We start from the raw sequence: 26,625 nt of genomic DNA, 5'->3' as shown, positions 1-26,625 counted from the left end.
ATTCTGTCTTTGCTAAGGGGGTTGCAGGATTTTGCAATGAATGTTTTTAAGACAGTTATTGTAAAACCTTGTAAGTAAACAAAATGAAAAGAATGTATTCTCGAAAACACGTGTCTCGAAGCAGAATATGTCGATGCAGCATGTCAGGAAATGGGTCATTCGTATTAGTGCGTTACCTCGTAAACATTGATGTCACGGACAGACGCTACAGTTTTCACTTTATGCACTAGAAGCTAGCTGTCATGTCACGTGACGATGCTTCATTAAGGATACGAATCAGTCCTGCAGGTAACCAAAGGATGCCCATGCCTGATTCATGTGGTCGTCGATAAACGACATTTGATCACGGTTTTAAGGGGGGTGACCAATATGAGACCATGATTTTAAGGGAGGGTTAAGGGAGACATAGTTACAATAAATTTCAACTGCACTACTACATTGCTTTGCCTTGGAATGCATCACAACTGAGACATAAATACAAATGGTCTAACGTCCTTTGCTTACTTTCACTCTATTATGTCATACAGTATCATATTCTGGGGTAGCTCCTCAAACCGAGAGAAAGTTTGTAGAGTGTGGTAACAATCATTTACGGCGCAACTTTAAGTGCGACATCCTCAAACCTATTCAAAAAACAGGAGATACTAAAAACTTCTTCTGATTATACTGTTCCTTAATGAAGTTTGGTGGAAGTAGTGTGTGTCTTTTTCCAACCAATAGCTCAGTAGACAATACCAATACCATCGATAGTACTTTGCGGGATTAATAATTATAACAGTGATCAGTCATGAAATATATGGGAGAAATAGGCAGTCAATAAGGGGAGGATTGAAAAAATTGCTACAATAAGGGAAACACTGGGAAATAGGAGAGAGAGTTGGTCACCCTAGTGGTGGGAGCTAGGAGAGTTGGAAATGAATTGATGATGAGTTAGAAGGCTCAGTGTGTAGAATCTAGGAATATGCTAGGGAGAGTTGAAAGTTAGGAGGAAGAGTGTGTGGAATGAGACAGTAAAGTTAGGAGTTGAAAGTAAAATATGTGCAACCAGGTAGTTTGGTTGTGAGACACGAGAGTGAGACGGCAGAGTGTGAGAAATGAGGCAGAGTGTTGAGAAGAGTTGAAGAGTGAGTGTGCGGGGTGAGGCAGCGTGGTTTGGAGAGTCGGGTGTGAGTCAGAAGGTACAGTGTGTGGAGACTTAAATGGGCTGCTACTTTCCAGGGCTTACCGTTTTCTGGTCCGTAGCCGTTGTCCCCATTGCCGTTCTCGCCATTCTGGTCGTAGTTGCCATTCTCGTCGTCATCTGCGTCGTCCGGTCCGTTGTAGTTCTCATCGTAATCATCTTCATTGCCGTAGTCATCCTCCTGACGACGGACGCGGGAGTGCGGGGCTGAAACTACACGAGTCACAGGGTTAACATAGACGATTACCTGGCACCTCAATACTGCCAAAGGTTTCTGTGACAAGGATAAACTGCAACTATTTTTCAAGCTGTATTTGTAATCAATCTCAGCAATGCGTATGCTGCTGCAAGAGCAGGAGAGAGGTATGCCAAACATACTGACACTTCATGAGGTACAATCAAACACATCATCTTACAGTGCGTTTATTTCATTCATAGTAATCAATCTTTTTTGCTAGACAGCCTGCAGCTAAATAATAGGTCGGTGCACAAGTTTGTAGTGTTTTTTCCATATAGCAAAGACTGTAATTGTTACAGCATAAAGTCAAGCAGTGGCACGCCAGTCGGGAACAATAAAGCAGAGAGGGCTGCGAAGAAGATGTCAGCCAATTGCACACCGACCGACCCCTCTCCAGCACGACAACGTGACGGTAGCGGCCTCTAACCGAAGAGACCGTAAGCACCGCGACTGAGTGGCCGCGGCCCAGTTCTACGAGAAGCTTCTAGATCGGCGGCCTGAACAGAAGCGTCAAAGCTCATTATTTTCCTCGTACATTCTATGTAGCTCAAATTGTTATACTGAAGAGATTTCTTGTTTTGTCTGTCGCCCTTTGCTTGTGACACATATATTTAACAGAAAGTTAAGTCTCCTTTAATTTACGTATATGGTCACAAAATTTTTGTTAACAGATTACTGGTTTCGATCATTAATGACCATCGTCAGATCTGCAGCAAAAATGGGATAAACATAAATACACTCGCAAACTGTATGCAGCTTAAGAACAATACGTAGACCGTAATGGAAAGTAGTACTGACAAAATTTACATTTGTGCGCTTTACATATGAAAGGCATACCTGTTTCATAGATACAAAGTCCTAATGTACTGCAGCCATAGTGGCTTCGTCCAATGTTAAATGCAGAATCAGCACCAGCATCGTCAGATATATATAAACAACATCACATGCACGAGTCGTGTTGTCAGGAGTACTACTGTTTAAAACAAGCTGCCGTACAGTAGCCACAAGATGTGTGTGTTGTAAGTTCACCAGATGTCGCTAATGTCGGCATACACTAGTTTTCAATAATTAATTGAAACAGTGAAAATAAAGGGGGATACAAAAGTTGAAGTCTGTAATAAGCTTATAACGTATAAAAGGCATTACAGTAATAAAAAGCAATAAAAAGAACACGACAAAAGTAATATTGTTAAAATGAGGAAGAGTTTAAAAAACAGTGGTTGACATATGCTCTAGTGGCAATATTCTAGATAATGACATAAATATTAAATACCGTTGATAGTGCACCCGGTAATATTAAACAACCATAAAACAAATTGCTAAAGGAGCCACAAATGAAAGGAAACATAGTGCTGCACATAACCAGCGCCCTCTGTTAGCGCTAACGCCACAATTCCGCACAGGCGGGAAGTGGTTGGAGGAACGAGACCGGAAGAGGGCCCCTCGTACCGTGGCAAGAAAAGAAAGATAAAATTCCGTAACAGTGGATGATCCACATTATCTGATTATTATAGTGTATGAAATGAATAGAGAAGGAACAAGAACATACTAGAGTTATGCGTAAAATGTATGAAAACGAAATAAACATGTGACGCAGTCAATACTAGCTGAACTATCAACATACTATACATAACAGAGGCATGCAGTGGTCAAACCCCCCTTTATTAGTCCTCTCCCTCCTTGGTTTCCCCCCCCCCCCCCTTTTCGTTTTTTTTTCCTTCCTCCCTCCTTGTTCTTCCCCCTCCTCCCCCCCCCCCCCTGCCCCATCTGCCTTTGGCTCGGGAGTGTCATCTTTGTGCCGCCATTTTCGTGCAGTGTTCTACAGTGAGTGTTCTACAGTGCGTGTTTTACAGTGAGTGTTCCGTGTTGTGTTTTTTTGGGAAGTCTTGCAAACGGCCATCATACTGTCGCTGGGTGTGCCTTTTATCTCACGTCATTTGACTCGAGGCAGCCGCACAGTACAGACAGCCATGCCTTACCGCAGGAGAAGATATGCAAGAAGAGCCAGACTGCCAGTGTACAAGAATGTTGATACATTTAATCTTACACCAAAGAATACAGCACAACAGCAGCTATTGGAAGGGCCTATTGTTTTTGTAGGCTGTAAGATTAATTTTTCTTGTACTACTACAGAAGTAGTTGCTTGTAATTCTTGGTTTACTGTTGCAACAGAAACCAGACCGTCGCCGTGTTTTTTAATTGTGTGTGTACTACGTTACTTGTCTGATTCCTGTGTCTTTTATTAACATTGTCAACCCCTTTTGCTTTCTGTTTTAACTTTCCGCATTTTTCCGCCATTTTACACTTGACATCACCATTTTATCGTCTGTTTTTCTTGTTTCTTTTCATCTTCCATTTTTAAAAATAAAAGTCTGTAGGCTGTAGAGCAGCGTACTAAGCTGCTGCCAGCCCACCGCCTTCGGGGGGAATTGAAAATCAATAAAGGAAAAAAAAGTGGTCAAAGTAAAACAGTGTAAAATAATGCAAAATAGACATCAAGTAAAAATGCCACTATGATTGCAGTACATTAGCACTTTGTATCTGTGAAACAGGTATGCCTCTTCATATGTAAAGGGCACAAATGTAAATTCTGTCAGTACTACTTTTCATTACAGTCTATGTATTGTTCTTAAGCTGTCTACAGTTTGCGAGTGTATTTATGTTTTTCCCATTTTTGGAGCAGATCTGACGATGGTCATTAAAGACCGAAGCTGGTAATCTGTTAACAAAATTTTTGTGACCATAGACGTAAATTAAAGGAAACTTATTACACATACCGGTCACTGTTTTTCGCGACGATGTCGCATTTTTTCGTTTTGTAATAAAACTCATTAATACGATTTGTTTCAATGTTGTTTTAGAGATCCGAGGAAGCAGGTTTCTCACACACCCCACATTTGACGATTAGGCAGGATTCAACATTAAAAAAACACTAAACTCTGTCCGAACAGGCCTTGGAAGGCGCAACGTCACCGACCGGCCGCCGTGTCACCCTCACACACAGGCGTCACTGGGTGCGGAGATGCATGTGGTCAGCACACCGCTCTCCCGGCCGTATGTCAGTTTACGAGGCCGGAGCCGCTACTTCTCAGTCGAGTAGCTCTCAGTTTGCCTCACAAGGGGTGAGTGCGCCCCGCTTGCCGACAGCGCTAGGAAGACCAGACGGTCACCCATCCGAGTGCTAGCCCAGCTCGAAAGCGCTTAACTTCGGTGATCGGACGGGAACCGGTGTTACCACTGCGGAAAGGCCGTTGGCAGGATTCGACACTAGTGATCAATAATATATTCTGATTCACTACTTAGCAGAGTCTGCCAACGCTGGGGTGACTTTTAAATACCGCGACTGTAGATTTCATTTGGTTTTGAGGCGAAGAACTTGGGGGCCCGTGTTCGGACCGCATTTTCATCCGGAAAGGAAGTTTGTTGAAGGTTGTTCGATAGAGAGCGGAAAAGGTGATGGTCTCAGACTGCAAGATCAGGTGAATAAGGTGGGTGCGGAATGATTTCCCAACCCAGCCACTGTATAGCGTTTGCCGGCAGTGGTGGTCGAGCGGTTCTAGGCGCTTCAGTCCGCAACCGCGTGACTAATACGGTCGCAGGTTCGAATCCTGCCTCGGGCATGGGTCTGTGTGATGTCCTTAGGTTAGTTAGGTTTAAGTAGTTCTAAGTTCTAGGGGACTGATGACGTCAGATGTTAAGTCCCATAGTACTCAGAGCCATTTGAACCATTTTTTTGTATAGCGTTTTTTGATGGTCTAGCAGAAAGCGGGCGGGAATTACCGTGGAGTACCATAACTTCACGCAGTCTTCCTGGATTGCGTCTACGAGACATGTTTACATCTCGGGGAAGCAATTCGTTCTACACCACACCGTTGCTGCTCCAGCAGATGGATATCACTATCTTTCGTGGAATTGCTGCTTTGTTTGGTATCAACCGGTCCTTTCTTGTCCTTACGTCAGCATAAAGACGCCATTGCTCGTCACCAGTAACGATACAGCGTAGGAATGGTGGGTGTTGTTGACGCGCCAATTGATGGCGAGCAAGTCGAGACACTCATACGGTCAGCGGCCGATTTTTGTGATTTTGGCTCAGAGTTTGCGTTACCCGTACACCCGATTTTCGAACCTCCATCACTGGATGCAAATGTCGCACGACGGTGGAATGGAGACAGTTCGCCGCATTTGCCATTCTCGAGTACAGTGATGTGGATCAGTGTGGACTGACGCGTTTAAAGGATCTTCATCAAAACCCAAAGGTCTTGCTGAACTTGGAGAGTCACTAATGCCGAAACGATTCTCCTCATAATGAGAACACTATTTTCTTGTTGTGCTAAAAAATGGTTCAAATGGCTCTGAGCACTATGGGACTTAATTTCTAAGGTCATCAGTCCCCTAGAACTTAGAACTACTTAAACCTAACTAACCTAAGGACATCACACACATCCATGCCCGCGGCAGGATTCGAACCTGCGACCGTAGCGATCACTGAAGCGCTTAGAACCAGACGGCCACACCGGCCGGCTCTTGCCGTGTTCTGTCCATTGGCACTATCCCCGTTGTAAAGGTACTTCAATTACGTAACCATTACGGCACCTCAACCTCTCGATACCAGCAATATTCTACTGTGGTTCTGTAAAGTAGTTAACATATCTCTGAGACAACATTCAGATTTGATTTCATTAATGTACAGGTACTTCGATATATATATATATATATATATATATATATATATATATATATATATATATATATATATATATATATATATTGCAATGATATTATTGTCACTATGATCTTTCACGTACTTGTAACTCTGATTTTTGGGCGCGTAAGCGGTTATTAGAGAGTCAAACTTTGGTCGTCTTGTTAAAAAGACGCAAATTGTAGTCAGTTTATGAAATGTGAACTTTAACAGTGAGGAAGATATTTTCAAGTATGTTTTATATTGTGCAGTGATGTTGCAACAAAAGTAATAAAAAAAGAAGTGTAACTTAAATTCGGAATACTGATTACTTTTTTACATCACCATTGTCCTAACTTGGAAAAGTTTAATCTTCAAGAATGGTTTATGAAACAGATCTATAAAACTTTCGAATATCGCAGAATAACACCTAGGCCTCTTTGCATCCGAGCTCGGAATCACCACTACCTAGATTTTCGACGATTGAGCCACGAGTTCACAACGAGACCAGCGTGGGAAACACGAAAAATGAGTGCCTAATTTATCCATTGTTTCAAGAAATGACTTTATTAACTGAGCTCTAATGACACCTGCCACATAATATAACTTTGTTGTTGCCCGAAAATGCAATATGTAGCAGCGTGAGCAACACTACAATCATAATTAATTTTTTGACCTTTGTTGTGGTAGGGTTGTTAGACCGTACACGGCGCAAATGTTTCTGGCTGCGTCCTCTGCCGTCACCCATCTATTGAAATCAGACAGAAGAATATGTCGGAAATGTTCCGATTGCTCCACTTGGCTCTCCAGTTTCTAGAGTCCACAGCCCCACTCACTATCTCTAAATGACAAAGTCACGCTATGTGAACTCAAATAGTAACAGTGAACTACACATAAAAAATGACAATACACAAATAAATCCATAGCAACCGGCATACCAACATGCAAAACAAAACCGCTACGAACTTATGCACCAACCTAATAACGATACATTGCACAGCTATTATATGTTAACTAAAGTTCACTCTTGATCACAACACTTATGTCTCAAATGAGACATAAGTGTTGTGATCATGACTGAACTTTAGTTAAAATATAATACCCTATTGATCACTGTTTCCAAAAATGGTTACCAAACTTGCACAGTTATGTTTTTCCCACGCATGGCATGATGGCGTTTCGAGAGCTAATTCTGATTATCAAGTAATAATATTTACATTGTGTTTATGTGAGATTTTGGTGTGCGTTATTCTGCCTCTGTTGCCCTGCGGTCGTCTTTTTGTGGTATTCGTGCAATCGGAAAATCAGACAAAATAAATCTTGTAATTTTTTTATGTCTCAAATATTACAAAATACACTGCGTGATCAGAAGTATCCGGACACCCTGAACAACAAACGTTTTTCATATCAGGTCCATTGTGCTGCCACCTACTGCCAGGTACTCCATACCAGCGACCTCAGTAGTCATTAGACATCGTGAGAGAGCAGAATGGGGCGCTCCGAGGAACTCACGGACTTCGAACGAGGTCAGGTGATTGGGTGTCACTTGTGTCACACGTGTGTACGCGAGATTTCCACACTCCTTAACCTCCCTAGGTCCACTGTTTCCGATGTGACAGTGAAGTGGAAACGTGAAAGGACACGTAGAGCACAAAAGCGTACAGGCCGACCTCGTCTGTTGACTGACAGAGACAGCCGACAGTTGAAGAAGGTCGTAATGTGTAATAGGCAGACATCTATCCAGACCATCACACACGAATTCCAAACTGCGTGAGCATCCACTGTAAGTACTATGACGGTTAGGCAGGAGGTGAGTAAACTTGGATTTCATGGTCGAGAGGTGAGTAAACTTGGATTTCATGGTCGAGCGGCTGCTCATAAGCCACGCATCACGTCGGTAAATGACAAACGACGCCTCGCTCGGTGTAAGGAGCGTAAACATTGGACGATTCAACAGTGGAAAGAAGTTGTGTGGAATGACGAATCACGGTTCACAATGTGGCGATCCGATGGCAGGGTGTGGGTATGGCGAATGCCCGGTGAACGTTATCTGACAGCGTGTGTTGTGCCAACAGTAAAATTCAGAGGCGGTGGTGTTATGGTGTGGTCGTGTTTTTCATGGAGGGGGCTTGCACCCTTTGTTGTTTTGCGTGGCACTATCACAAAACAGGCCTACATCGATGTTTTAAGCACCTTCTTGCTACCCGCTGTGTTGAAGAGAAATTCGGGGATGGCGATTGCATCTTTCAACACGATCGAGAACCCGTTCACAATGCACGGCCTGTGGCGGAGTGGTTACACGACTAACATCCCTGTAATGGACTGGCCTGCACAGAGTCCTGACCTGAATCCTACAGAACACCTTTGGGATGTTTTGGAACGCCGACTTCGTGCCAGGCCTCACCGACCGACATCGATACCTCTCCTCAGTGCAGCACTCCCTGAAGAATGGGCTGCCATCCCCCGAGAAACCTTCCAGCACCTGACTGAACGTATGCCTGCGAGAGTGGAAGCTGTCATCAAGGCTAAGGGTGGGCCAACACCATACTGAATTCCAGCATTACCGATGGAGGGCGCCAGGAAATTGTAAGTTATTCTCAGCCAGGTGTCCGGATACTTTTGACCACATAGTGTAGCATCTTTCTGTCTGCCTGTTTACAGATGCTACGCCTCCTTCATTACGCAAAAAACTCACACTGTTTGTTTACGAGCAACTTAAATGAGTACTCTGCAGCTGGCGTTCGTTTAAAGTATACCGATTAAATATGGCGCGAAAGTTTTGCAGTCTTTTGGGATGAGGATCTTCACATAACTTTGCCGAAATGGCGTTTCCGATCTTTTCTCTGTCGCTTGCTATACAGGCCATAATGGTTGTTTGTATATATATATATGGTATATATATATATATGGTATATATATATATGGTGTTTCAAAAATGACCGGTATATTTGAAACGGCAATACAAACTAAACGAGCAGCGATAGAAATACACCGTTTGTTGCAATATGCTTGGGACAACAGTACATTTTCAGGCAGACAAACTTTCGAAATTACAGTAGTTACAATTGTCAACAACAGATGGCGCTGCGGTCTGGGAAACTCTATAGTACGATATTTTCCACATATCCACCATGCGTAGCAATAATATGGCGTAGTCTCTGAATGAAATTACCCGAAACCTTTGACAACGTGTCTGGCGGAATGGCTTCACATGCAGATGAGATGTACTGCTTCAGCTGTTCAATTGTTTCTGGATTCTGGCGGTACACCTGGTCTTTCAAGTGTCCCCACAGAAAGAAGTCACAGGGGTTCATGTCTGGCGAATAGGGAGGCCAATCCACGCCGCCTCCTGTATGTTTCGGATAGCCCAAAGCAATCACACGATCATCGAAATATTCATTGAGGAAATTAAAGACGTCGGCCGTGCGATGTGGCCGGGCACCATCTTGCATAAACCACGAGGTATTCGCATTGTCGTCTAAGGCAGTTTGTACCGCCACAAATTCACGAAGAATGTCCAGATAGCGTGATGCAGTAATCGTTTCGGATCTGAAAAATGGGCCAATGATTCATTTGGAAGAAATGGCGGCCCAGACTAGTACTTTTTGAGGATGCAGGGACGATGGGACGGCAATATGCGGCGTTTCGGTTCCCCATATGCGCCAGTTCTGTTTATTGACGAAGCCGTCCAGGTAAAAATAAGCTTCGTCAGTAAACCAAATGCTGCCCACATGCATATCGCCGTCATCAATCCTGTGCACTATATCGTTAGCGAATGTCTCTCGTGCAGCAGTGGTAGCGGCGCTGAGGGGTTGCCGCGTTTGAATTTTGTACGGATAGAGGTGTAAACTCTGGCGCATGAGACGATACGTGGACGTTGGCGTCATTTGGACCGCAGCTGCAACACGGCGAACGGAAACCCGAGGCCGCTGTCGGATCACCTGCTGCACTAGCTGCGCGTTGCCCTCTGTGGTTGCCGTACGCGGTCGCCCTACCTTTCCACCACGTTCATCCGTCACGTTCCCAGTCCGTTGAAATTTTTCAAACAGATCCTTTATTGTATCGCTTTTCGGTCCTTTGGTTACATTAAACCTCCGTTGAAAACTTCGTCTTGTTGCAAGAACACTGTGTTCTAGGCGGTGGAAGTCCAACACCAGAAAAATCCTCTGTTCTAAGGAATAAACCATGTTGTCTACAGCACACTTGCACGTTGTGAACAGCACACGCTTACAGCAGAAAGACGACGTACAGAATGGCGCACCCACAGACTGCGTTGTCCTCTATATCTTTCACATCACTTGCAGCGCCATCTGTTGTTGAAAATTGTAACTACTGTAATTTCGAAAGTTTGTCCGCCTGAAAATGTACTGTTGTCCCAAGCATATTGCAACAAACGGTGTATTTCTATCGCTGCTCGTTTAGTTTTTATTGCCGTTTCAAATATACCGGTCATTTTTGAAACACCCTGTATATCGCGTGCAGCTCTACACGACATCCAGCCATGGAGTTATGATTACATGTACATTAGGCTGTTAAGAACTGGTTCTACCGACCAGTTTGATAGTTTCTCTCGCAGCTTTCCACTCTTCACATTCGTATTAATAATATAAAATATGTACTTTGTATATACTAATGTAATATGCTTACCTTTAAGATGTAGCACTAATGTACGTTCAAAAATATATCGACTGGATATTTATCAAATTGTTCCGATACGATAAGCTTTGTTTACTTCCTGTGAAATTTATTTCTTCGGGCATGGCACGTTCTCAAACTCAGCTAACTAGTTGTATCGGATATGGAACTTCTGAAATCTTGCCCCCTCTTCGATAAATTTCTGAATGGACCCATGCGTCCGCTTGCTAGTTTCCAATACAGATGACTGTATCAAGTGCGTTTGTTCGTTTACGGATGTACAGTGGTTGATGAGAGCAAATGTATTCTCAGTTGGGAACTTTTGGATAATAAACCGAAAAATACAGAAAAAAAGAAAGAGCAATTACATTTGGCTGGTCAGAAAATGTGAAGAAGGTGAAAAAACGGAGGTAATGACAGATAATCAGATCATACCGTCAAAATTAAGTACAAGGTGTGGAAATGTCAGTAGGACAGACAAATGTAAGTATCTAGTTGAAATCATCTATCCTAATCCAGAGAAAAAAAATCCATTGTGAAAGGTTTATGAAAGGTGGACATAAGAAAGCATACATATAATTTTTGAAACAACCACCTCCAGAAATGCAAAAAAATATCACTACAAAACAGTATTCCAGCCAAAATGTGAATATTCCAGAGAAGTTAAACAATCAGGAAAAAGGGAAGAAGAAGAAGATGCTAGGAAACAAAGCAATAGTAGAAAGGTTTAAATTAATAAGTAACGCCGGAAGCACACAATAATATTTTGAAAAATCGGACAAAATTAGAAAAAGAAGACTGTGGGAGCAAGAGTGAGTCCTAGAAGACTGACAAGAGGAAATCGTACTGCGTTTTGCAAAATGCCTTACTGGCTTAGGAAACTACATGAACAAAAGAGAAGAAACTGGCGTAAATAAGTAACAAATTGAAGACAGAATAAAATTAAGAGTGCTAAGGTTTCTCAGACAAAACAGATTCAAAACGACTGAAAATAGTTAGTGGAAGTGAAGGAAGGAAAAAAAGCATATAGATGAAGGAGTAAAGGAATTATCGGAAAGATGAAGTGGTAGCTCTGGCATGTGATGAAAGATAGAAATTGCAATGTCAACTGACAGAAAAAGAGGTAGGACGCTTGTAGCATTAATCTTACCAAAAAGAAATGTACGAACTTTTCCTCTTTGCCCGAATGTCATCTCAAGCACGAAGTTCGTTTTGAAAGGCGTTTCCTGCTTCCGTTGTTAGCGTCTCCATGGCAACGACGCTGAGCGTACGCCCTCACGTGCCATCTAGCGTCCGCATACGGAAGACTGTCTCACCTTCCTTGTGATGACTCGGTTCCGCTCCGTGCCACCAGTCGAGGATGTGGCGCTTGGCGCGCTGCAGGAGGTCTCCGAAGCCGGCGGCAGATGTCTCTGCGTGCGACGTTCCGTCCCTCGCTAGTTCGGCCTCTTGGAAGTCATCTTCCAGTTGCGAGAAGGGCGCGACGACGAAAGATTCGCGCGTCGCAGCTGGAGCAGGAATTCCTGTCCGGCGGGGATTAAAAAAACATACAGTTTATCAATCTGCGCTTCTATAATTGCTCAGAGGTAACAGACATATTCATACATCCAGAATGAATATGAAACTCAGTGGAATACAAGTTATTAATTTATTGAATATTCATTTTTACTTGCACATTTTCACATTAAATGTTGAAAGTGCTCCCCCCCCCCCCCTCCCCCTGTTGTTGAATCCACAATTCAATTCGTGTAATCATATTTCCAAACACAAGCTGTAACATTTCTTCTGTAACAGAAGCAGTGAAAGTGGATATTGCAGTTTTCGATTCATCGGTGGATTTTGGACGGTTTTTATATACAGTTGCTTTCGCTGCACCCCAGAAGAAAAAGTCAGGTGGTGTTAGGTCAGGCGATCGTGGAGGCCAAAGTCGCTGTGAAATTATGCGATCACCAAAAACATCAGCAAGCAGTGACATTGAAACGCGAGCTGTATGTGCGGTTGCGCCATCTTGTTGAAAATAACCGTTCAGTGTTTCACTTAACACAATTTCTCCTACGAATGGGTACAGAATATCACTGCAGTATAGTTGTCCGTTTATTGTTTCGTTGAAAAATGTGGGACCCACAATGCGTAGAATTACAATCCAAACGCCTGTTTTGACAGAAAGAAGTGGTTCCTCATGAATACACAATGGATTTGCAGTACTCCACATACCAGAATTTTGCTAGTACATGTACCCGAATAAATGAAACCACGCCTCATCGGAGAAAAACGTTTCATTAAGAATATCCCTTCCATTTTGTTGAACGAAATTTTTGAACCGTTGACAATAATGCAGTCTCTTGCCATTATCAATATTTTTCAGTTGTTGCACGACTGTCACTTTGTATGGCAAAAGTTCCGATTTTTTCCTTACAGTTGTGTGGGCCGTTCCGACACTAACATCGATTTCCTGGGCGAGTTTTCTTACTGACTTGTTCGGACTCGTGGACATTTCATCGGAAATACGAAGTAGTTTATCCTCGGACAAAACGCTAGGACGACCATTTCTCGGTGCATCTGTCACCGAACCCGTACTTCGAAATTTGTTAATCAATTCTCGCACAGTACGCCGATGTGGGAGTGTTGTCTCCGGGAAAACTGAATTAAATGTTCGACGAACTGAAACCGCGTATTTACCGCCAGCTTTGAACACTTGTTCGACTAGTTAGCATTTTAGCAGTGACAAAAACGAAACAAACGAACAAAGGAACTAAACTTGAACGTTCACGTCAACACGTAACGACACACACCAACGATACTATTGACGCTGGCTGAGATAAACGAAACCGTGGAATGTTGGGAGCATGGAGGTATAAGGAGGGGAGATGCCATGACGTCACAAACTTGAAGCCGACAGAAACCGAGCTCCGCCATTGCAGTTTGGTCAGAAGACTCGTTTCCGATTGTGCTACTGTCTAGAGCTGCTGAAGGTTTTTTCATTTTAAAATGTCGGTTTGCGATGTTTACGGGTGTACTAACCGTTGGAATAGTGCTACCAAGTTAAAAGGAATCACGTTCCATGCGTAAGTGGCCCCGTTCGTAAAATATTGTCGTTTATATTCGTGAGATGTGCGGCCTTGTTTACGTTTTGTGAAACTGTTTTCTTCTTATTTTATTTCAGATTTCCGATCAATGAAGCTCGTAGGGCTCTGTGGGTTCATATGCTTATTTTTCTTGACAAAGCACAAACGATGTTTGTATTTACAAATGAAATTTTGTATAAGTGTGTAAACGAGTAAGAAATATCATCCGGTATGTAAACTAGCATAGCTTTCCGGTTCTGCTTTCAGTTTACATCGACACAAATACAGTAAAAGGTGATTTGAGTTTGAAAAGAGCTTTGTACACTGTTATTTTTCATCATTCGAAGTTCGTATCCAAAAGAAACACTTAAATTAACGAGACCAAATCAGTTGTATTGCTGGGGCAGAAACGCATTAAAAACAAAACGAAAACACCTGAAAAAGCTATTCTGACGTTGTGTTATGCATGTAAACATTGTAACACTCATCATCTGAAATTATTTCGCAGACATAACGTTAAATATGAAGAACACGCAATTCTAACAAGGGCTCTGTCACTGTTTTGACCAATCAAACATGGCGGCCCACCGGCTTCAAACAGACGAACAGCAGACGGCCATAGTGCCATCTCCCCTCCTTGTACCTCCATGGTTGGGAGAGTCCACTTGAAGGGAAGTAACCCAGGCAGGCGAAAAATCATACGGCACGCGCGGCTAGCAATCATACGGCACTGCGGAGAGACTTTTTGAACACCCCGCATGTGTGAATAACCTTCCGCTTATCATCCGACAAGCAGAATTGGTACTTTTTGCAGGCGATACTAGTATTACAATAAATCCCATTAGAGGGAACGCAATAGAAGAGATAATAATGTTCATTAGGTGGGCCTCGGAAAATGGACTCTCCTAAATTTTCTAAAAGAAAACACCCTTAATTCAGTTCTGTGCAATAATGACAGTCATATCAACAACTCATATAGCATATGAGCAAGAGTCAATAAATAGGGCCGAATACTCCAAATTTTTTGTATGTAATTTAACTACAAGAGGCTTTTCAAACAATCAAGTTCAGTTGCTTTTGCTCTTCGTATAATTGCTCATCTTGGAAACAAACGTATCGACATATTTTGCTTATTTCCACTCACTAATGCAGTAAGGAATAATTTCTGGGGCAGCTCATCATTTAGAAACAAACTGTTTATTGCACAAACGAGAGCAATAAGAATATTATCTGGTATTCAGTCAGGGACGACATGGTGGGACCTATTCAAGGAGCTGGGCATTTTAACTGCGCCGTCACAATACAGGGTGATTCAAAAAGAATCCACAACTTTAGGAATTTAAAACTCTGCAACGACAAAAGGCAGAGCTAAGCACTATCTGTCGGCGAATTAAGGGAGCTATAAAGTTTCATTTAGTTGTACATTTGTTCGCTTGAGGCGCTGTTGACTAGGCGTCAGCGTCAGTTGATGCTAAGATGGCGACCGCTCAACAGAAAGCTTTTTGCGGTATTGAGTACGGCAGAAGTGAATCGACGACAGTTGTTCAGCGTGCATTTCGAACGAAGTATGGTGTTAAACCTCCTGATAGGTGGTGTATTAAACGTTGGTATAAACAGTTTACAGAGAATGGGTGTTTGTGCAAAGGGAAAAGTTCTGGACGGCCGAGAACGAGTGACGAAAATGTAGCACGCATCCAGCAAGCATTTGTTCGCAGCCCAGGAAAATCGAGTCGCAGAGATAGCAGAGAGCTGCAAATTCCACAATCAACTGTATGGAGAGTCCTACGAGAAAGGTTAGTTATGAAACCTGAACGTCAACTACGCGAGGCGATGGATCGGCCGCCAGGCAGCCCGTGACAGAGCACTTCATCACTGGCCTCCAAGAAGCCCTGATCTTACCCCCTGCGATTTTTTCTTATGGGGGTATGTTAAGGATATGGTGTTTCGGCAACCTCTCCCAGCCACCATTGATGATTTGAAACGAGAAATAACAGCAGCTATCCAAACTGTTACGCCTGATATGCTACAGAGAGTGTGGAACGAGTTGAAGTATCGGGTTGATATTGCTCGAGTGTCTGGAGGGGGCCATATTGAACATCTCTGAACTTGTTTTAGAGTGAAAAAAAAACCTTTTTAAATACTCTTTGTAATTATGTATAACAGAAGGTTATATTATGTTTCTTTCATTAAATACACATTTTTAAAGTTGTGGCCGTGCGGTTAAAGGCGCTGCAGTCTGGAACCGCAAGACCGCTACGGTCGCAGGTTCGAATCCTGCCTCGGGCATGGATGTTTGTGATGTCCTTAGATTGGTTAGGTTTAACTAGTTCTAAGTTCTAGGGGACTAATGACCTCAGCAGTTGAGTCCCACAGTGCTCAGAGCCATTTGAACCATTTTTTGAACCATTTCAAAGTTGTGGTATTCTTTTTGAATCACCCTGTATATGTTGGTCACTGACCCGCTCAATATGCCACGCGGAATTACTGTCTTTTCGCATACACAAAATTACTTACAAAATCCTTACTTTCTAAAAAAAAAATAACTTCCGTCGGAGGTCATACTACACACGTCCGTACCATTGAAAGGCTCGGCTCCCGACCACTTACACTGCTGTAAGCATTCTATATCTGCAAGAAAAAAGACGCGAGAAAAATACTCCGTTGTGATTGGTCAGTTTCCTTCAAGGCCAATAGAAAAACATTACTCTCTCACGTTAGTCTGCGCTTCTCATGGCTAACCAATCAACAAATAACACACTTTAGAACTGTACTTTTCCCCGAAATAAATATTTAACATTCTGATATCTTAGTTATACTTTACGTTATCAACTATTTTCATTTGCAGTCCAGTTAGCTTTCCTTTTACCATAAACTGGTTTGATGCAGCCCTCCATGCTACTGTATCCTGTGCAAGCTTCTTCATCTCCCAGTACCTACTGCAGCCTACATCCTTCCGAACCTGCTTAGTGTATTCGTCTCTTGGTCTCCCTCTACGATTTTTACCCTCCACGCTGCCCTCCAATGCTAAATTTGATGTCCCTTGATGCCTCAGAACATGTCCTATCAACCGGTGCCTTCTTCTGCTCAAGTTGTGCCACAAACTCCTCTTCTCCCCAATTCTATTCAATAATTCATCATTATTTATGTGATCTACCCATCTAATCTTCAGCATTCTTCTGTAGCACCGCATTTCGAAAGCTTCTATTCTCTTCTTGTCTAAACTGTTTATCGTCCACGTTTCACTTCCATACATGGCTACACTCCACACAAATACTTTCAGAAACGACTTCCTGACACTTAAATCAACACTCCTGGAAATTGAAATAAGAACACCGTGAATTCATTGTCCCAGGAAGGGGAAACTTTATTGACACATTCCTGGGACCAGATACATCACATGATCACACTGACAGAACCACAGGCACATAGACACAGGCAACAGAGCATGCACAATGTCGGCACTAGTACTGTGTATATCCACCTTTCGCAGCAATGCAGGCTGCTATTCTCCCATGGAGACAATCGTAGAGATGCTGGGTGTAGTCCTGTGGAACGGCTTGCCATGCCATTTCCACCTGGCGCCTCAGTTGGACCAGCGTTCGTGCTGGACGTGCAGACCGCGTGAGACGACGCTTCATCCAGTCCCAAACATGCTCAATGGGGGACAGATCCGGAGATCTTGCTGGCCAGGGTAGTTGACTTACACCTTCTAGAGCACGTTGGGTGGCACGGGATACATGCGGACGTGCATTGTCCTGTTGGAACAGCAAGTTCCCTTGCCGGTGTAGGAATGGTAGAACGATGTGTTCGATGACGGTTTGGATGTACCGTGCACTATTCAGTGTCCCCTCGACGATCACCAGTGGTGTACGGCCAGTGTAGGAGATCGCTCCCCACACCATGATGCCGGGTGTTGGCCCTGTGTGCCTCGGTCGTATGCAGTCCTGATTGTGGCGCTCACCTGCACGGCGCCAAACACGCATACGACCATCATTGGCACCAAGGCAGAAGCGACTCTCATCGCTGAAGACGACACGTCTCCATTCGTCCCTCCATTCACGCCTGTCGCGACACCACTGGAAGCGGGCTGCACGATGTTGGGGCGTGAGCGGAAGACGGCCTAACGGTGTGCGGGACCGTAGCCCATCTTCGTGGAGACGGTTGCGAATGGTCCTCGCCGATACCCCAGGAGCAACAGTGTCCCTAATTTGCTGGGAAGTGGCGGTGCGGTCCCCTACGGCACTGCGTAGGATCCTACGGTCTTGGCGTGCATCCGTGCGTCGCTGCGGTCCGGTCCCAGGTCGACGGGCACGTGCACCTTCCGCCGACGACTGGCGACAACATAGATGTACTGTGGAGACCTCACGCCCCACGTGTTGAGCAATTCGGCGGTACGTCCACCCGGCCTCCCGCATGCCCACTATACGCCCTCGCTCAAAGTCCGTCAACTGCACATACGGTTCACGTCCACGCTGTCGCGGCATGCTACCAGTGTTAAAGACTGCGATGGAGCTCCGTATGCCACGGCAAACTGGCTGACACTGACGGCGGCGGTGCACAAATGCTGCGCAGCTAGCGCCATTCGACGGCCAACACCGCGGTTCCTGGTGTGTCGGCTGTGCCGTGCGTGTGATCATTGCTTGTACAGCCCTCTCGCAGTGTCCGGAGCAAGTATGGTGGGTCTGACACACCGGTGTCAATGTGTTCTTTTTTCGATTTCCAGGAGTGTATACTCGATGTTAACAAATTTCTCTTCTTCAGAAACGCTTTCCTTGCCATTGCCAGTCTACATTTTATATCCTCTCTACTTCGACCATCATCACTTATTTTGCTCCCCAAATAGCAAAACTCCTTTACTACTTTGTCTCATTTCCTAGTCTAATTCCCTCAGAATCACCCGACGTAATTCGACTACATTCCATTATCCTCGTTTTGCTTTTGTTGATGTTCATCTTATACCCTCCTTTCAAGACCCTGTGCATTCCGTTCAACTGCTGTTCCAAGTCCTTTGCTGTCTCTGACAGAATTACAATGTCGTCCGTGAACCTCAAAGTTTTTATTTCTTCTCCATGGATTTTAATACCTATTCCGAATTTTTCTCTTGTGTCCTTTACTGCTTGCTCAATATGCAGATTGAATAACATCGGGGAGACGCTGCAACCCTGCCTCACTCCCTTCCCAACCACTGCTTCCCTTTGATGGCTGTCGACTCTTATAACTGCCATCTGGTTTCTGTACCCGTACCACCTTTAGAATTTGAAAGAGTATGCCAGTCAACAGTGTCAAAAGCTTTCTCTAAGTCTACAAATTCTAGAGAAGTAGGTTTGCCTTTCCTTAATCTAGCTTCTAATGTCAGTTGTACGGTGAGCATTGCCTCACGTATTCCAATATTTCTACGGAATCCAATCTGATCTTCCCTGAGGTCCGCTTCTACCAATTTTTCCATTCGTCTGTAAAGAATTCGCACTAGTATTTTGCAGCTGTGACTTATTAAACTGATAGTTCGGTAATTTTCACATCTGTCAACACCTGCTTTCTTTGGGATAGGAATTATTATATTCTTCTTGAAGTCTGTGGGTATTTCGCCTGTCTCATACATCCTGCTCACCAGATGGTATATATTACGATACAAAATTGCCCATCGTCTGCATTCATACTCTCTTGAAACTTCCTCACACTGCAGCGTTCATTAGTAGAACCATGATCTACATATTTGCTTTAGACAACATCATCCTCACCACTAAAAGCATATAGAAAGCTGTACAAACATAAATTAACAAGAAACAAACATACCGGGTGATAATAAAAAGACAGTACAAATTTCAAAACTTAATAAACCACGGAATAATGTAGATAGAGAGGTAAAAATTGACACACATGCTTGGAATGACATGGGGTTTTATTAGAACCAAAAAGAAAACAAAGTTCACAAAATGTCCGACAGATGGCGCTGGACAGCAAAACGTAAGTGACTGCGCATGATAACTGTGTATAAAAGGATCTGTAATGAGAGAGAGAATCAGATCCGCCCCACCCTCTGGTTTCCTCCTTCCCCTCCACCCCCCGCCCCTTGCCGCGCCTCTATCGCTGTATCCCTCCCTCTCTCCACCTCCACACCCACCATCTCCTTCATCAGGGCAATTTCCAACGCCTCCCCCTCCCGGATGACGAACTTCGCCGTGACATCTACCCTTCCTTCCAACTATAACCTGGCCTTGTTCCATCCCCCCTCCCCAGGGCCCCCTTTTTTCCTCTTCCCTCCTTCTCCCAGAGCGGATTTTCCTCCTTCCCCCCCCCCCCCCCCCTGAGACCCTGCACCCCATACTTGCCTCTTTCCTTCCCACATCCCTCCCTACCTGGCCCTCTTCACCGCGCCCCCCGCTCACCTCCCCCATCTCTTCCCCTCTCTCCCTCCTTCCACTCTCCCTCATCTCCTTGTGGCTGGCAGATCCTCTGTATTGATCATCGTCAGTGTGCCACATCAGTGTTGTGTTCAGTGCTGTTTCTCGTGTGCGTCAAGAGGTGTGATTTTAATTGTGTACTGCGTTGAGGTTCGCCGTCAGTGTTTGTTATGTGCTACGCAATCCGTCGATACCTTTTATACTCCCGTCATACTGTGCCTTTTAATTGTCGCAGTGTGTGGCTTTTTGTGTGCGCTATTTTTAACCAGTTTTTTATCTCCATTTTACAGTCACCCCGTTTTTTGTCTATTGCCTTCCATGATGTTCCCCCTTTTTTATATCTATGTTCACCATATTCTCTCCTTTGTTATTTTTAAATGTCTTCTATTGTTTCTTCTATGTCTTTCGGCTCAAGAGCAGCGCATATGCTGCTGCCAGCCCGCAGCAATGGGGAATTGAAGTACAATAAAGAAAAAAAAAAAAGAGTGAAGATCAAATGCGCCAGGAGTCGCAGCATGTTGACGTTACCTGAAAAGGCGCTTTTAGTGAAGCTGTATTATCAGAATGGGGACTGTGCCAGTTCAGCGTTACGATCCTATCGCCATAGGAAGGGGATTCGAACGGGTAAAGGTCCGTTGACAAATGCAGCTGTGGCGAGAATGATTTCGAAGTTCGAAGCCACGGGTTGTTTAGACGATAGACCCCGTAGTGGCCAACCGAGCACAAGGCGTAATGCTGCTGAGACAGTTCAGGAAGAAATGGAGACTGTAGCGGGTTCGTCTGTGCACGGGGAAGTCAGCGCTCGTGCAGTCGCACGTCGCACCGGCATTCCGTACACTACTGTTTGGTTGGCACTTAGGCGTACCCTCCGATGCTATCCGTACAAAATCCATCGGCATCGTGAACTGTTACCTTGTGATTTAGTGAAGCGGAGGGCATTTGCGGTCTGGGCGTTTCAAAAGATGGTGGAAGATGACTATTTTATGAGTAACGTGTTGTGGGCCGACGAAGGTCATTTCACGCTCCGAGGGTCTGTCCACGCCCAGAACTGCAGAATTTGGACTACCGAAAATCCTAGAACTGTCGTGAAAACTCCATTGCACGACGAGAAAGTCGTTGTTGGATTTGCCACATCTACCGTTCTCTGGATTTTTTTTTTTTTTTTTTTTTTTTGAGGAAATGCGTGATTCTGTTTTTGGAACTGCTACCGTGACAGGTGAGAGGTACGCCGATATGTTACAGAATCGCATCATCTCCAGCCTGGTTGATAAACACCTGCTGGAACGTAGGATGTTTATGCAGGATGGCGCTCCACCCCATATTGCTAGACGCGTGAAAGATCTCTTGCGCGCGTCGTTGGGTAATGATCGTGTGCTCAGCCGCCACTTTCGTCATGCTTGGCCTCCCAGGTCCCCAGACCTGGCTTTGGGGTTACCTGAAGTCGCAAGTGTATCGTGATCCACCGACATCTCTAGGGATGCTGAAAGACAACATCCGACGCCAATGCCTCACCATAACTCCGGAGATGCTTTACAGTGCTGTTCACAACATTATTCCTCGACTACAGCTATTGTTGAGGAATGATGGTGGACATATCGACCATTTCCTGTGAAGAACACCATCTTTGCTTTGTCTTACTTTGTTATGCAAATTATTGCTATTCTGATCAGATGAAGCGCCATCTGTCGCACATTTTTTGAACGTTTGTATTTTTTTTTGTTCTAATAAAACCCCATGTGATTCCAATCATGTGTGTCAATTTGTACCTCTCTATCTACATTATTCGGTGATTTATTCAGTTTTCAAATTTACACTGACTTTTTGAACACCCGGTACATTAACAAAAAAGCCTCGAAGAGATAACCAGAAGAATTCATAAAAACATTCAATCGGCCTGTTTCTTGAATGTCTGTCTCCGCTACTGTACTCTGGGGTATGAAAATTAGAACTACGTACTCGACTGAACCCTCTTCAGACCACCTGTCACTGTGCAGGCACGAGTCATTCCCCCGATACACAGGCTCTAGACAGGGGCAATGTAAGGCGCCATGCCCCACAATGTAAATCATGTTCCCTATGCGCGGTATTCCCGACGTTTCATTACTCAACGTCCATTATGGTTCGGTGGTGTGATTTTTTTCCGTCAGTGTACTTTCGTGCTGCGGAATGGGTGACGAGATGGTCCTCGCTCAGAAATCGTGACTGTGCCGCTCTTGGCAGACTGCAATGACGTCATTCGTCAAAGTGGGCGAGTGGGGGAGAGAGAGAGAGAGAGAGAGAGAGAGAGAGAGGGAGAGAGAGAGAGAGAGAGAGAGAGGGTGATGGCGAGCGATGCCGGCCGGTACCCACCTGGTGCTGGCGTGGTGGAGTAGTTGTCTGGCTGGTCGTGGTGCTGCTGGTGCTCGTGGTGGTGCTCGTGGTGGTGGTGCGGCCTCTGCAGCAGCGGGGGGGCGTGTGGACGGGCGGCCTCCGCCCCCGGTTCGTCGAAGACCAGGTCGTTGTCCACCTGGAACACCCAACAGGCCGTCCTCACTAACAAGGCTCCAGGACACAGCTCTGCAGTTAAGCTGCGAGCGAACGACGGGCATACCGGGCTAAGTTGCTATATACAGGGTGGTCCGTTGATAGTGACCGGGCCAAATATCTCACGAAATAAGCGTCAAACGAGAAAACTACAAAGAACGAAACTCGTCTAGCTTGAAGGGGGAAACCAGATGGCGCTATGGTTGGCCCGCTAGATGACGCTGCCTTAGGTCAAATGGATACCAACTGCGTTTTCTTAAATACGAACCCCCACTTTTTTATTAAATATTCGTGTAGTACGTAAAGAAATATGAATGTTTTAGTTGGACCACTTCTTTCGCTTTGTGATAGATGCCGCTGCAATAGTCACAAACGTATAAGTGCGTGCTATCACGTAACATTCCGCCAGTGCGGACGGTATTTGCTTCGAGATACATTAGCCGTCTTAAAATGGACCATTTACCAATTGCGGAAAAGGTCGATATCGTGTTGATGTATGGCTATTGTGATCAAAATGCCCAACGGGCTTGTGCTATGTATGCTGCTCGGTATCCTGGACGACATCATCCAAGTGTCCGGACCGTTCGCCGGATAGTTACGTTATTTAAGGAGACAGGAAGTGTTCAGCCACATGTGAAACGTCAACCACGACCAGCAACAAATGATGATGCCCAAGTAGGTGTTCTAGCTGCTGTCGCGGCTAATCCGCACATCAGTAGCAGACAAATTGCGCGAGAATCGGGAATCTCAAAAACGTCGGTGTTGACAATGTTACATCAACATCGACTGCACCCGTACCATATTTCTGTGCACCAGGAATTGCATGGCGACGACTTTGAACGTCGTGTACAGTTCTGCCACTGGGCAGAAGAGAAATTACGGGACGATGACAGAATTTTTGGACCCGTTCTATTTAGCGACGAAGCGGCATTCACCAACAGCGGTAACGTAAACCGGCATAAAACGCACTATTGGGCAACGGAAAATCCACGATGGCTGCGACAAGTGGAACATCGGCGAACTTGGCGGGTTAATGTATGGTGCGGCATTATGGGAGGAAGGATAATTGGCCCCCATTTTATCGATGGCAATCTAAATGGTGCAGTCTATGCTGATTTCCTACGCAATGTTCTACCAATGTTACTACAAGATGTTTCACTGCATGACGGAGTGGCGATGTACTTCCAATATGATAGATGTCCGGCACGTAGCTCGCGTGCGGTTGAAGCGGTACTGAATAGCATATTTCATGACAGGTGGATTGGTCGTCCAAGCACCATACCGTGGCCCACACGTTCACCGGATCTGACGTCCCCGGATTTTTGATGATACTAGACCGCTGTGACACTCCATTTCTCAATAATAGCATTCACTTTTTGTCTGCTGAAGTCTTTTCTTGAAATTATTGGTATTGCACCTGTAAATTAAAATTTTCCATACATAAAAATATAGGGGTAATCCACTACATTGCAGGCATATGCCACTGGAGTCAATGTGCAGCAGGACTTTGGAACGTATATTGTGTTCGAGCATTGTGAATAGCCTGAAAGAGAATGGTCTATTGACACACGGTTAAGGAGCTCCGGAACGCCCTATACTTGCAATGTTAAAATAACGCTTATAAATTACATCTTTCCTCAAAAAGTATTTGAGGTAGGAAGTTGAACTTTTTACAGATTATTTATTGGAATATGGGCTACAACTTAACACAGGGATTTTACAAAATTTTACTTCCGTTATTAAAGATGATTTTTTTCAATTGTAATGAAAATTCACAACATTTTTTTGCAATTTTTTATTTATATATTCAAAAATATACAGTTTTTTGGAAAAAGGCTGTGTTAAATTATGCAGAAGGTACTGTGTAACATTTACTGAAAGTTTGAAACAAATATGTTTGGAAGATCCTTAGAAAACATGTAATTAGTATGAGAAAATAAAAGTTTTGGGAATCGAGCGACAAAGATTGGATTAACTTTCTAGTGCATTCCAGGTCCATAGGATGGATTATCTTCACCCTCTGCAAACTCCTCCTCCAGCTTCCTCTTGTTCCTCCTCCTGTTCACTCTTGCTTGTATTTCTAGACTCTCTACAGCGCTGTCTGCAGCCCGAAGGCGTTCCTTGTCTAAAGCAAGCATCGCTCGTACCATGTTAGAACCTATCTTCATTCCCATATTTCTAAATACCTTGCACCTTACAATGTTGCCATCATTGAAAGTCGCAACAGCATCATACACACCAAAGTGAAGTGTTTCTATTCCAACAAATACAGTCTTGGGGATTCTCGACCATATAACACTATTTACACTTCCATTGGGGTTTTGAGTTTTTCCGTAAATACACTTTTTCAACAGTTCAGGTGCTGCTAAGTCTCTGAAAATAGGTTTCATCACCTCCATTATTGCATGAGGCAGACTATGCTTATGAGTGTACACTTCGCCAGTTAGCAATCCTTTGTTATATTAACACCAACTGTCTTCTTCTTCGGGACACAAGCTATGTTGGGGATTTTCATCGTCTTTATTGTTTACAGTAATAACACATACCTTTCGCTTTCCAACATTTCTCCTTTTCTTAAAAGCCTTCAGAGGATTTCTAATAACTTTACTTTTACTCATTATACTTCAACAAAACAGAGACTCAAGAAACAGAATTAATTATGAATATTTTCGAGATAACGACAGAGTAAATAAACATGAAACAATCGGCAATCACACCAGCAATATATATTGAACCATCACAGGTTAGCCACAACACATACTTTATCTCACATCACTAAAATGTACCTGATGAACACGGACGTTAATAATAACACCATTTGACAGCAGTTTAACAGCGGCACAGTGGGTCACGCCCATGTAGAACACATTTCAAAAAAAATTTAAAAATAGTTGTAGTCTTCGGAATTGAATAAATTATATATCTATTAAAAGGTTATAGTCTGCAGATTCAGAAAACGCAAAAAAGTAAAAATTGAACTTTTTATGATTTTGAGCCTTTCCGGAGCCCCTTAAGTTGCTATATACAGGGTGGTCCATCGATAGTGACCGGGCCAAATATCTCACGAAATAAGCGTCAAACGAGAAAACTACAAAGAACGAAACTCGTCTACCTTAAAGGGGAAACCAGATGGCGCTATGGTTGGCCCGCTAGATGGCGCTCCCTTAGGTCAAATGGATGCCAACTGCGTTTTCTTAAATAGGAACCCCCACTTTTTTATTACATATTCGTGTAGTACGTAAAGAAATATGAATGTTTTAGTTGCACCGCCTTTTTCGCTTTGTGACAGATGGCGCTGTAATAGTCACGAACGTATAACTACGTGGTATCACGTAACATTCCGCCAGTGCGGACGGTATTTGCTTCGTGATACATTACCCGTGTTAAAATAGACCGTTTACCAATTGCGGGATAGGTCGATATCGTGTTGATGTGTGGCTATTGCGATCAAGATGCCCACCGGGCGTGTGCTATGCATGCTACTCGGTATCCTGGACGACATCATCCAAGTGTCCGGACCGTTCGCCGGATAGTTACGTTATTTAAGGAAACAGGAAGTGTTCAGCCACATGTGAAACGTCAACCACGACCAGCAACAAATGATGATGCCCAAGTGGGTGTTTTATCTGCTGTCGCGGCTAATCCGCACATCAGTAGCAGACAAATTGCGCGAGAATCGGGAATATCAAACACGCCGGTGTTGAGAATGCTACATCAACATCGATTGCACCCGTACCATATTTCTATGCACCAAGAATTGCATGGCGACGACTTTGAACGTCGTGTACAGTTCCGCCACTGGACACGAGAGAAATTACGGGACGATGACAGATTTTTTGCACGCGTTCTTTTTAGCGACGAAGCATCATTCACCAACAGCGGTAACGTAAACCGGCATAATA

The 26,625-nt window shown here is 44.1% G+C and overlaps 1 protein-coding gene and 1 pseudogene across 1 annotated transcript in view; both read right to left on the bottom strand.

Moving 5' to 3' along the window:
* The window catches only part of LOC126213609 (basement membrane-specific heparan sulfate proteoglycan core protein-like), an 843,204-nt gene extending 820,597 nt beyond the window's left edge, over positions 1-22,607 (bottom strand). Inside the window, exons 1-3 of the mRNA XM_049941462.1 lie at positions 22,550-22,607; positions 12,051-12,257; positions 1,226-1,393 (exon numbers count right to left, since the gene is read on the bottom strand). The gene's annotated coding sequence lies outside the window, so the exon portion shown is untranslated. The remainder of the gene's footprint in view (positions 1-1,225; positions 1,394-12,050; positions 12,258-22,549) is intronic.
* Positions 4,557-4,674, bottom strand: LOC126214057 (5S ribosomal RNA; annotated as a pseudogene).
* Positions 22,608-26,625: the final 4,018 nt, after the last annotated feature.

The sequence above is a fragment of the Schistocerca nitens genome, chromosome 11, assembly GCF_023898315.1.
Source record: "Schistocerca nitens isolate TAMUIC-IGC-003100 chromosome 11, iqSchNite1.1, whole genome shotgun sequence".
NCBI classification, from domain to species: domain Eukaryota; kingdom Metazoa; phylum Arthropoda; class Insecta; order Orthoptera; family Acrididae; genus Schistocerca; species Schistocerca nitens.
This window is presented reverse-complemented; position numbering and strand designations above follow the sequence as displayed.